Raw genomic sequence first — 14,198 nt, 5'->3', positions numbered from 1 at the left:
AAATGATGAGAATTGTTTTCCTCTCCAAAAGAATATGCTTGCAAAGAATGACTTTTTGCAAAGCTTCAGTTCCAGCCTGCTCTCTCTTTGGAGAAGCACTTATAAAGCAGTAATTGAAGTCTCAGACGGAGAAACGAGTAACAGTGAAATATCAGATGATGAGGCCTGGAAGGAGACACATATGCTCACAGTAAATCTGACCTAGTAAACTTGTCTTCTGTGTTTAGGAAATATACAAAGAAATCGTTCTTTCCCTTTTCCTTTACCTTTACTTATGGTGTTGAATACTTCATGCACAAAGAAAATAATCATGTCCCAAAGAAAGAGCAGTAGGCATGTTCAGCTTTTGTCACTGTTCTTCATTAAAGTTTGTGTGATGGAAAAGGTTTTTTAAATGCACACACACAGTGCATGTGGATGCACAGGTGGGAGCTGGCGCTGCAGAGATACAGAGAGGAGGAGACACTGGTCTAGAGCAACAGCTTCTACACCCAGTCCCTGGGTACTCAACTCCATGCTCCAGCAAACATTGTCAAGGACAAAGTGACTATTGAAGTTATAATTGTCCAAATTAATGCTAAAAATTTGGATATTTTGTTTTATTTTTGGCTGCTTAGGTAACTTCAGCCCTTAACAAAGCACATGTGATTTTTTTAGGGCTTTTTTTTTTCTTTTTCCTTTTGGGTACAGCTGTGAAATATTTGGATATAGGAAATGTTGTGTTATTCTTGCAACCTTGATATTCAGGGTGAATTGTAAAATATAAACTTTTGTGAGATTTCAAAGATCATTTTGACAACATTATTTACAGAATGAAAAGATGTGGTTATCACAAGTCTATTGAGGGGAAAAACCACTGCAAAAAATGACTAACTTGGAATAAATACTAAGCATCAGTTTTAAAAAAAAAAACTCCATCCTATGGCTTGTTATAATCATTCATTGCATCCTCCTTGTCCTTAAGAGATAAGCATCACTGTCTGACCTCTATTTGTCCTTACCTATTTCCCCTTTGAAAATCCAAAGAAAAATCCTTCATTATATCTCACCTATGGAAAATAAAACCACAAAGATTTTTGTTTCTTAATGTTTTGACAAAGGAATATTTTCTGGGCAGGAAAGGGTGAAGAATGAATCTGGACTGATAAACACATAACATCTCCATGCGACTGAATATCAAGTGCAGCACAACCATCAGCTGTGTGAAGACAATAATCCAAAAATTTTTGTGTGGGGGGTAGGTACTAGGGATTGAACAGAGGGGTGGTCTACCAATGAGTTACTTCCCCTGCCCTTTATAAATTATTTTTTATTTTGAAAGAGGGTCTCACTAAGTTTTCCAGGCTGGCCTAAAACTTGTGATCCTTCTTCCTCAGTCTCCCAAGCAGCTGGAATTACAGGAATAGATCACTGAGCCAAGTAGGACAATAATCTTTATGTAACATATGAAAGACCTCTTCTTTAACTTACAAGTGACACTGGTTTTCCACTTACAGATTGAAAGAAGAGCTTCCTTTTGAAAAAAAATGTTTAATGTTTTATGAAAGAAAAAATATTAAATAAATAATCCAGGTTGCAACTGAATATGGCAATAATCATAAAGATGACTATGACTGTGTACATAAGTAATTTTGAAGAAAGCACTAATTTAATCTTTTCATTTATGATTGAGGAGACTAATGCCCAGACTTCAATAATTCTTTAAGCATTCTTATAAATATTATTTTGGAAGAGTCTGTATTATAATATATCCCTGACTAGAAATAGTAAGATATGACGGAAAGATCTTAGTTTAATCATAGTTTCCCCTATGGTTTTAAAACTCCATTTAGTCTTAATATGGTATTATTTGAGATGAAGCAAATATTAAAACTAACCCAGACTTACTGTCTACATTTTATTAGAACTTGAAATGTTCTATCCAGAAAAATAAGTCTCAAACACATTAAAACTTTGAGTTTCTAAGTGTGTTCCTCTTCTATAGCAAACTGCTCAGCACTAAAAAGCTGACTCATAGACAGCATGTGGCTATCTGTCAAATGACATCAACAGACGGCAGTGATGCATTTTGCAAAGAGGGAGACCAAACCAGAAGTTTAGACAAATCTTTTTTTTCCATAAACATTAAAGACTTGGAGAAAAGTAGAAACAGCAGCACAACCACACTTCACAGAAGCCAGACATTAGAAACAAAAACTTCTACCTTTGAGAAATGACCATTATCAAGCTGTCTGTCTTCACACCTTTTGCTGATACCTTCAGTTTTCTCCCTGTCCTTTCATCTTTCCCCAAGTTTCAGCAGCTTTCTACCCAGAGACCCAGCTAATAACCAGTTTGATAATGACTTAAAGATAAGCTGCAGTGAGCACAACAAAGGAAATGAGGGTGGATTTTTTAGAGTGGATGGGGATTTACATTCTAATTTATTCACAAACTAGAAATGCAAGGGTGTTGAATATGTGTTTTGGGAAACCTGGCATTTAAAACAAGGCCAACCCTGAAGTTATGTCTAGCACACTTTGAACATCATTTCTATATGACTGTCGAAGGCTTTGCAACCTCCATGAAATAAGGAGGACACATTCCCAAAAGACAGAAATTTAGCACCTCTATCATGCAGGCTACTGTTATTCCTCCTCTTGTAGAAAAAAATTGAAGGAAGAAAGAAAGAAACACTAATGGAGACTTTCTGTTTTGGTTCTCTAAGGTTTTCATTTAGATCTGCCCAATGGTCAAACATCCCAAGTCAACTACTGTCAAGCCAAGTTCACAAAATGTAGTTTTCCCTTTGATGGGAAGATTCTAAAAACATATTTTTGCATTCTTTTCTACAGTTTTGGGATTATTATGCCAGCATATATTTTTGTGAAAGATCCCAGGTTGGTTCTGTTACCTATCTCACTCTCCTGGAAGATACATTTGCTCAGTAAAAATCCAACTAAATGCCACATAACAAGCACTATTCTAGGTATTAGGAAAATAGTAGTTTTTTAAAAAATCAAATCATAATTCAATGTGAGGTTATGATAAACTCTATGGAGAAATCTAAAGCACAGTGAGAGAAAAGAGAAGGAGAAGAGATGTGGGCTGGTCAGAGAAAGCTCCCTGAGAAAGTGACATTAAAATAGAATGATTTCAAAACTGAAATATCCTTAGAGAACAGTTAGTCAAACACACACATTTTTCAAAACCCAGTTGATAAATAACTTGCTCACAATTGCCCAGAGAGGACAACAAGACCCACAATTAGAAACCAGCCTGATGTCTCCCTGACTAAAGCACTTACAGTCTGGTTTCTGGGTTAACATTTGCCACATACTGAAATACCTTCTTGGTTTTAATGTTGTTCTGGTGGGTGGAAATTTTTTTAAATTAAACCAGACTCCATGACTGATTTCATTAGAACTTGAAAATATTCCCTTTATATAGGCACAAAACATCAATACAACACAGCAGTTTAAATTCTAATTCTGCCCCTGCCAACCTGTGGCCCTGTTACTTAATTTTTCTATGCCAAAACAAAACAATGATAATAGAGTCCAACAATGAGGGATAAGAGAAGTAATAAAACTAAACATGTAAAAAACTTACAGGTGATTTACACACATGAAGAACTCAATAAGGGCAGGGGCAGGCACCATGGCACATGCCTGTAATCCTGGTGGTTTAGGAGGCTGAGGCAGGAGGATCTCGAGTTCCAAGCCAGGCACAGCATCTTAGTGAGGCCCTAAGCAACACAGTCAGACCCTTTCTCTAAATAAAATATTAAAAATGACTAGAATGTGACTCAGTGAGTAAGTACCCCTGGGTTCAATTCCCAGCACACACACAAAAAAAAAAACCCTTAATAAATAGAAGGTATTACTGTGCTTTATCAGAATTACTAAGGTTTACACTATTGCCTGTTATCCCAATTATAAAAAGAAAAAAAAAAGTTCATGTAATATTTGTTTAAGATTTGCTATCATATTATTTGTCTTGTTTATCTCAGTGTCTCTAAGGCCTCCAGCACCTGACAAGAATGCATGTTTGATATTTACTAAATTAATTAATGAATTAAAATGCATAATTTCTAAAATCATTGGAAAGGAAAACAAAGCTGGTTCAATCCCTAGTACCAAAAACAAAAAACAACAACAACAAAAAAAAAAAAAACGAGAGAAGTTTGGGTAAGCAGTAACCTAACTTTATTTTACATAACCAGCTAAGTGTGCATGATCCCCTACTTCTTCCTGCCCATAATCACTTATTGTAAGAATCAAATTCAAGTAAGTTTCTGTGGTTGGTCTTAATTCATTAAACTAACATATTTTGGGAACCATCTAGGCCCTGGCACTGTACTAGCCACTAATGACACCACAAAAGTTAGATATATAGACATCATGGTAAATGTTACCACCAAGAAGACAGAAAAGCCTGACTGCTGGGAGAGAAGGAGAATTTTTCGTAGAAAGGATTTTTGAGCTGGTTCTTTTAAGTGATGTGGAGATGTGTTCCACATAGAAGAAATAAAGAGGATATTCTAGGCTCAGTAAACCGCACATGTAGACACAAATATGTACAAAGATCTGAAGAATCTGGAAAGGAAAAATGGAACACTATGACATGAGTGTCAAATGTCAGGGAAAATTATGTTTCTGTGTTAAGAAAAACAGGAGGCAGAGGTGACTTGTATACCAAGCTAAGAAGCAAACATTTTGTTCTATAGCTCCGAGGGAAACCCCAAGGGTGTTCTAGGATCATAAATGGATTAGGGAAAATTACTCCTGAAGTAATATGGAAGATTGAAGGTTGTACGAGGATTGGAAATAGTCAGGCATAGAGTTAGGGCTATCTCCATTTTTTTTTAAATCTCTGCTCTATCTTCCTGACTGTGTATGTATGATACTTTCATTATCACTCTTCCTCTCTTGTAGTCTCTGCTCCTCTCAGTATTTGATATACTGAGTCTTCAACATGTAATATGACATCAATTGTTAAGAATTGCTCAAGCCATTTGTGGTGGCACATGCCTGTAATCCCAGCAGCTCAGGAGGTTGAGGCAGGAAGGTCACAAGTTCAAAGCCTGCCTCAGCAAAAGCAAGGCACTAAGCAACTCAGTGTGACCCTGTCTCTAAATAAAATGCAAAATGGGACTGGAGATATGGCTCAATGGTTGAGTGCCCCCAAGTTCAATCCCCAGTATCCCCCCAAAAAAAGAATTGCACAAAAGAAGATATTATGCAGTGAAATGCACATTAAATTAAAAGTCAATATCCCTAATCTGATTCTAGTCAGCAATGGATATGATGGAAAAATCAATTAATCTCTCTAAAGCTTAGCTGTTCTTTATACAATAAAAAAATTCAATGATTAGATTTTATTTAATTCCACCTATGTCAAAAATATTTCTAGGTGCAAGGAATACAATAACAAACAAAACTTCCCTGCCTTTATAGAACTTACATTGTAGTGGAGAAGACAGACAACAAAATTCAAGCTAGAAAATATGAATTGGGAATGAATGTGATAGAGAAAAATGAAGCAGGAAAGGGGACTAAGAAGAATGATGAGGTTACATTTTCATTAGGTAAGGCCTAGATAAGAAGGTAGCATTTGGGTGAAGGCCTGAAGGAGATAGGGGAATAAGGCATGCAGACCTTGAAAGAAAATGTTGCAAAGGACATAGCCAGTCCAAAGGTCCTAAGAAGCATGCCCGGTATGATCCAGATAAAGCGATGAGGCCTAAGTGACTGGAGTAGAGAAGGGATTGAGAATTGTAGGAGCTGGGCATTAGAGAAGTTGGATCTGATCCCATAGGACCCTGTGAGAACATCAAAACCTAGCTTTCACATAGATGCATAAGGAGCCACTGGAGAAGGGTTATGGTCTGACTTAAGTTTTTAAAGTACCATTGACCACTGATTTGAGAATAAACGAGAGAGACAAGAAGCAGTGGTGCCAGTAAGGTGGTTAAGATTGGACCACAGTGGATGGAGATTTGTAAAGTGGTCTCATTCCATTATGGCAAGATTGCAACAAATCAACGGGTCAGTCTTGAAGCAGGTCATGCAAACATTTATTCACCAGTAAGTGGTCCGGATTCACCAGCTGGCAGGGTGGAGGGTAGCTTTGCAAGTCTACATTCTCCGACTCCCTCCAGGAGTTAGAGCATGCCTTTTAAGCATGTCAATACATTAATCATAAGTGGTTGTTGCTATGATTCAAAACCATAAACAAAAATCATGAGATCTAAAATCATAAGCAGAAGGGGAAGTAGATAGAAAGGACCCTAGTTGAGTACAATTTAAAGAATGGTTACTAACGTCTAGACAAACATTAACATTTTATGCAGTTGGGTTACATTGCCCAAGAAAAATGGGAACCAATAAAAGAACAATTTATATTGTTTAAGAATTGCCATTTTGTGTTGCCTAACGTGCTATGCTAAGCAACTGTTGATGGGTACCGGGGAGGGGCGTTTCCATGGGGGAAACATTTCTTACATGACATGGAGTCTCAGGGTAAAATGGAGTATGTTTGATCATTTACCAATATAGCTTGGCCCATAACAAGATCTATCTTGACAGGATTTGCTTGAGAATGAGAGAAGAGAGAGGAGTCAAGGATGACCCCCAGGGTTTTAGGTCTTCAGAACTGAAACAACAAAGACACATCTCTTTATATGACCCTTAAGGTCTTTTCTGACTCTGAGTTTCTATGATTTGTAGAAGCTTTTTCTCTTTCTTCATGGTGGAATGTTTTACTTATTTAGAAATGAGTTATTACATACTACCTCTTTTAAAATTCTTTTCTCTCTTCAGAAAGCTTTACAATATGGTAAAGTTCTTTTTATAAAACATTGAAAGAAAAAATATATATATAAATAAAAAATAAAACACTGTCTTTTTTTAAAAAATCCAATCTTTTCCAGTTATTTATCTTTCAAATGATAAATTGTGCTGTGTTCCCATTGTTTCCTATAGATGAAGCTGGTAGATTCAGAACAATCTTGTCCTGAGAGGAAGACAGAAGAACAAGTTTACACATGTGTTAAATACCTACTGTTCAGAGTTGGGAGAAAAAGATAATACATCTGTAGTATGAAATGTTGGCGTCCAGGGGCACAGTAGACTAACATCCTAAGGGTGGGCTTATGAGATCCATTCCCTATGAATTTGGGTGGTGAATGGTGGAAAAGAGAACCCATATAATATATAAACAAAGGTTGTTTCCCATGAATATGGGCCCGTTTAGGAAAGGAAGCCTGAAATATGTGCATCATTTGAATAAAGATGTGTCAGTGTATGTGCTAACACTTCTGGAAAAAGTGATTAGAGAGTGTCTGGCCAGAAATGATGTCATAGACTCAATAAGCATCAGCTTACTCAATTATCTAGTCTGCCATAATTGTTTATTTAAAGTTGGTTCATTCTGCCAGAATGAGCTCCATTTCCAATACCAAGAAAGTATTCATCTATTTTTCAAGAAAAGCAAAGCTTTTCATTTTTTTCACTTTCCATGCCATTGGACTTTCTAAATATTTTAATTCATGTCAGTATTTGAAATTGAAATTTTATAAACCAATTTCATTTTAAGTTCACACCCCACTTCATTTTTTTATAAAAAAAAAATCTTATTGGTTTATGTTAATGATAAAGAATAGTGGATTTCATTGTGGCATATTCATATATGCATGTAACATAATTTTATCGATTTCACAGTACTTCCCCTTACCCACCTCTCCCCCCTCCAAGTCCTGATCCCCTTTCTCTACCCTAATGGTCTCTCTTCTATTTTCCTTTTAATAAATATTTTGTTGGTGCATTATAATTATACATAAGTGTGGGAATCATTATTACATGTTCATACATGCACACAATAAAACAATATAATTTGACCAATACCATTCCCCAGTATTTTCCCTGTCCCTTACCTCTTCCCTTCCCCTGGTCACTTTCCTTTCCTCTACTGATCTCCCTCTGATTTTCATGAGATTCCCTTCTACCTTTAATTTCCTTTTTCCTCTCTAGCTTCCACATGTGAGAGAAAATGTATGATCCTTACTTTCTGAATTTGGCTTATTCTCTTTTATTTTCATGAGATCCCCAAAATTTTGTTTTTTGTTTTTTTTTTCTTTTTTCTCTCTAGTTTCCATGTATGAGAGAAAACATATGACACTTGTCTTTCTTCCTCTGAGGTGCCAGGGATTCGAACCACGGCCCTTGCACATGCTAGGGGTGCGCTCTCCAAGAGGAGCCATTCCTCCAGCTCTGACACTTGTCTTTCTAAGTTGGCTTGTTTTTCTTAACATAAAGCTCTCCATTTCCATCCATTTATGCAAATGACATTATTTCTTCTTGATGACTGAGCAAAACTCCATTGTTGTATATATACCACATTTTCTTTATTCATTCTTCTGTTGACAGACACCTAGGCTGATTCCATAACTTGGCTATTAGGAATTGTATTGCTATAAACACAGGAATGCACCTATTTCCAAAGTATGCTGACTTTAATTCTTTTGAATAAATACCAAGAAATGGTATAGCTGGATTATATGGTAGTTCCATTTCTAGGTTTTTGTTTTTTTTTTTTTTTTTTTGAGGAAATTTCATAGTGACTTCCATAGCAGCTGTACTAATTTTACATTTCCATCAACAATGTATAAGGGTTCCCTTTTCCTTGCATCCTCACCAGCATTTATTATCATTTGTATTCTTGATGACAGCCATTCTGATCAGAGTGAAACAGAATCTCAGTTTTGATTTTTATTTCCCTGATTGTTAAAGATTTTGACATTTTTTCATATAATTGTTGGCCATTTGTACTTTTATTTTTTGAGAAGTGTCTGTTTAGTTCATTTGCCCATTTTTGAATGGATTGTTCATTTTGGTTTTTGCTGTTCAATTTTTTGAGCTATTTATAAAGTCTAGGTATTAATCTTTTATTGTTAAAATAGCAAAGACTTTCTCCCAATCTGTAGGGTTTTTTTTTTTTTTCTTCATACTGTTGTTTCCTGTGCTGTACAGAAGGCTTTAGTTTTAGGCCATCTTATTTATTGATTCTTGCTATTATTTTCTGAGCAATAGAAGTCTTACTGAGAAAGCAGCTGCTATGCCAAAATGTTGGAATATTTTCCCTATGGACACCCCACTTCATTTTTACAGAGAAGACCTTTATAGAATACTGGTGTACTGACATGACTAGTAAAAACATCCATACTGTACTATCTCTACACAGGGAAATGACTAACCACGGGCATATTTGAGCTCAAATCCCTTTCTACCACTTAGCCTTGGGCAAGTTATTCAACTTCATTAAGATTCTATTTTTTCAACAATAAAATGTTGGCAGGAGGATCACAGTACAATTTCATAGGGTTTTGTGAATATTAAATAGTAGAAGTTATCTAAAGCATTTAGCACAGTGCTTAGCACATGGTAAATGAAGTCACTATTATTATACATTGCAAAATGCCTTTGCTATAAAAGAATACTATTTCAGCAGAGTTTATCACCATTTTATTTTATTACATTGTTTATATTTTTCTCTTTTCAAAAGGTTTTTTTTAGACAATTCAGAGCAAGAAATGAGAATCTGATTAATAAAATTAGATGATAGGCATCAGCAGAAAGGAAGTTCACATGCAGGCTCAGTAAAACGTCAGAAAGAGAATCACCATAAAACTTGCAAAGCACAGGCTCCTTCTACAGCCTAGGAGTAGACCAGAAAATGTGTTCACGTGGTCATGAGTTTTCATAAAATTTTCCCAAAATTTTAAGACTGCTGTCTCTTTGTACTCCAATGTTCCTTTCATCACACTTCTAAAATCAAATGGTTTTGGAACAACCATGATATTTTGAGGAAACTAAGATGGGGATATATGTAGTTTGGGTATAGTAGAAAATATTTATATAATTCTCAGTCAACTTCTGTATATTGTTAAAATATTGTTATATATCGCATGTAGGAATGGTTTTCAGGAATTTTCCTCTTTCCTGCCTTATTCTCAATAACTATTCATATTTGGCATGTGACCCAAAGACGCAGGACCAGAGGTCATATTGAATGTGTCCTTGGCAACTAGCACTGGAAACATGTGGATAGAGGGAAATGGGGCTTGAAATGCACAGCATCAGAATAAAGGTGCATCAGGCAATTAGAAAAATTTTGTTTTTCTGGATTTTGTGGTATTTATACTATTTTTCACCTTTTGAAAATCTAAAAATTATTGCAATTTCTTATCAGAACCAAATATTTACTTTCTTGTCTAATACTGTATTCTTTTTCTTAAAGAGATCACCTAAAATTTTATTAGTCTAGTCCTCATATAATCTATATGCATTGTAAATAAGCATCAAATTTAGCTCTCAGTTTCCTAATAACAAGGGTGATCGGGAAACAGAGAATATTAGATACATGTTTCTTTTTATAGCAAAGGAAGAAACAAAGTTATGAAAAAAGTGATAAAATATATTATTTTCATGATGAGACATCATAACCATGAAACACTTACTGAGTCAAGTGCTATTGTAAGTATTTCCCACTTCAAGGCCTGTGTTCTTAAACAACATTGTCTCCTCAAGGTAAAAAGGGAAGATGGAGAAGATACTCTTGCTTGATTCTGAATCATTTTAAAGCTGCTCTTGAACATATATAAGATATTTCTAACTGCTCAGAGTTCCAAGAAGTAATTACTACCTCTGAGGGTGGCCCAAATAAATAGCCACCCACCAAGTTACTCACTGACTTCACTGAGTCACTTTCCTACTTGAGGACAAAATGCTGAATTTAAGTTGAATAAAATCTGATAAACTTTATGATCTAGTTTCTTTTTCCTGTTCTGTTCATATAGATATTTAGTTGCTTGTTTAGAGACTGTTGTTTGTTTTGTCTTTTTTAATGAATAAATAAGTACAATGAGGAGAACAGTCCTCAGAAATCATGAGGAAATGTGTCAGTAATGAATAATAAAGGAAATATTGAGAAGCACCAATAAGAATAATAAAAAGTTATTTACCTGTAACATTTATTCAAGCTATGTGCTAAGAACTTTTTTTGTGGGGGCAGTATTTTTTGCTTTTTGTTTTGGTACTGGGGCTTGAACCCAGGGACACTTTACTACTGACTCAACATCCTCTTTTTACTTATTATGAGACAGTCTTTCTAAGTTGCTGAGGGCCTCCCTAAATTGCTGAGGCTTGCCTTGAACTTGCAATTCTTCTGCCTCAGTCTCACAAGTTAGTGGGATTACAGGCATATGCCACCACTTCCAGTTCTATGTACTAAGAGCTTTAAATGAAGTATCTCACTAAATTCTTAACAAACCTATAAAAAGAATATTACTATTATCCCCCATTTTACAAGTGAGGAAACTGATTTTAGAATAAGTAAGCTGAAAAGCCAGAATATGAAGCCCCTGCTGAGTACTAACTCAGAAAATTTCCTGTGCAGGTTAGGCAGACACCTAAGCTAGGGGTTTGTGTGAAGTAGCTGCTCAGCAACTGTAGTATAAAACATGACTATTAGCCACAATAGTCCATACAAGATTAAACTATTCCTGTTGTTTTTATTAGAAGAGTTTCTAATAAAAATATATTGAATGGTTTCAGAGAGAAGTCAAGGTTGGAGATCCTCTGACATTATTTGGCACCAGTAATGGAGCCCTAAAATACTACTTAAGTCTCAGTACCTTCACTGAGTGATCCTGCAGTGGCAGAATGCTCTGCTAATAAGCCACAGAACTTCAATCAATACCTGTACTTAGAAAAGGATCTATTTTCTCTGAGAAGTATGACTTTATTTATTGCTTTTAAATCATTAATAAATCATTAGTAATCATTACAAGTTATAATGGAGAACCATAAAATTACCTTCATAGATTGATCAATCAGATGCTGATACTTATCAACTACATGCAAGGCATTTTACATATATTATTTCATTTATTTAGTATGGGTCAGGTAATATTACCCCCATTTTACTAAATAGGAAATTTGGCAGTTGGATAATTTGTTAAAAAGTTTAAACTCAAGTCTGGTAACTCAAAACCCAGTCTCTTTCCCCCATAGCTAAAAGCAAAAAATCAAAAAACTACTCTGTTCCTAGTAGCTTACAATCTAGATCAATAAGGGAATGCTAACAGTTGGAGGGAAAATAAGTGGAAAGGTCATAGACCCTTGGGGATATGTATTCTATTTCATGGAGGGGTAAAAAAGTATGTTTACACTCTAACACACAAATTCTTTTATAAAATTTCTTGGGTTGACAGATCCCAGATTGAGAAGTCTTGTTTATAGATAAAAGAAATACAGATGAAAAATAGCAAAGAGTACACTTTACAATTTTTAAAGTTAAGTTATATGTTCACCAATGGTTTTAAATTGTTTGGAGAGAGAAAGAATTTATAAAATAAAAAGTGATGGTTGGAGTAAAGGGTTAAAGAACTGGTTTCAAAACATAGAGTTAAGCACTTCTTTAGTTTTTGTTTTTGTTTTTTAAGAAAAAAAGAGCTTGGTTTCTTTCTCAATTCAATCCAACAGTAAAAAGTTCACTCACTCATTAGCATGAATTTTAAAAATGCAAATTATTTCATGACCATCAATAACTCTTGTGGCAAAGGAAATGAGGGTAAACAGAGAAAGCAGGTAACAGTGAGGTTTAGGAGCAACTACCAATAACCTAATGTATGCTAAAGTCAAAATTAAAAATCCAGTTTACATGAATGGTACAGGCATATAGTAGGGTCATCTATCACCAAAAGTCCCATTCGCCTCTAAGAATACACTGTCCCCTAGGGAACACTTGCAAATTCATCTCAATGTATAGTATTATAATTGCTACTCATTTCTACAAAATCAGACAAAGGCAGTCAGATATTTGAAGCAGATACACTTTGCATATTTTGAATACATACAAACTTAAAAAATATTTCTGACTTGAAGATGATTATTCTAGCACAATTTTATTCTTTGTGGTACTAAATTTGGGGATCAAGAATGCTAAAAAAAAACGTAATGTTATTTGGCCCAGGATAATAGACATGGCACTTCTCATGTCTTAGGAGAATAGCACCGTATACAACCACTGGATGAACTCATGTACACAACCATACCAGGTAGAAACCAGCTTTTGGCATCAAATTCGATTATTCTTAATTTTAAAATGCCAGCATTAAATTAAGCAAACATCAACATGACAAACATTTTATCTCGTGGAACCACAAGGAAACAGTAAAGTTCAGTAAAGATAGCAAAGTTTGCTCTTGTCAGTGGAAAGTACAATTGGATTTATTTAGAAGTGAAATCTTTATTATGAAAAGTCATAGTGCAGAAAAAAATGCATAACACCTTCAGTGAATTTCTTTACTCCTGTTTTTATGGGGTTGTACTGTCATGAATAACTGAGAGTTCACTTTTCATTTTAACCAGTTTTTTAAAAAAATTCTAAATCAATGACTGAACTACATTTGATTTTAATAAGAAACTAGGGGTCTGGGGTTGTAACTTAGTGGTAGGGTGCTTGCCTAGCACGTGTAAGGCACTGGGTTCAATCCTCAGCATCACATAAAAATAAAAAATAAAATAAAGGTATTGTGTCCATCTTACAACTAAAAAAAATATTTAAAAAAAGTTTTTAAAAAAGAAACTAGGTCCTCATGGTCTTACATAATACAAATCAAATCAAGTAATTCAGTCAGTCATGGATATAACATTGTCGTTCATCCTAATTACATTTTAAACATATTAAATATGTTGTTCTGCCTTCTGATGATTGCCAATGATTTATGACAATAGTAAATAGTTAATACTCACCTTTGTTCCCAAAATATATTTGTATAAATGAAGTTTCTATACTTCAAAACCCAAATTCACAAGGAAAGCATCTTCTAAATCTTACTGCTGTAAGCTCATTTCCCTGAACTGTTATTATGTATAATAAGAGACTTGATTTGACAGCTCCTATAATAACACATGCATGTGTGTGTGTGTGTGTGCGCGTGTATGTGTGTGTGTGTGTGTGTGTGTGTGTGTTACCTTAAATTCTTGTGATGGCAAAACCGTTTTCCTTAAAGCTGATTGGTTATGCGTGTCTATAATAGTGCTTAAATGTGATCTTGCTATGCAATGCTTTCTGACAAGGAGGAATCTTTTATTTTAAGCCTTTTTGGTAGTGAACATGACATATTCATGAAGAATTTTTATTTTGTTATTTAA

Source organism: Sciurus carolinensis, chromosome 10 (assembly GCF_902686445.1).
Source record: "Sciurus carolinensis chromosome 10, mSciCar1.2, whole genome shotgun sequence".
Classification (NCBI taxonomy): Eukaryota; Metazoa; Chordata; class Mammalia; order Rodentia; family Sciuridae; genus Sciurus; species Sciurus carolinensis.
Note: the sequence above shows the minus strand (reverse complement) of the source record.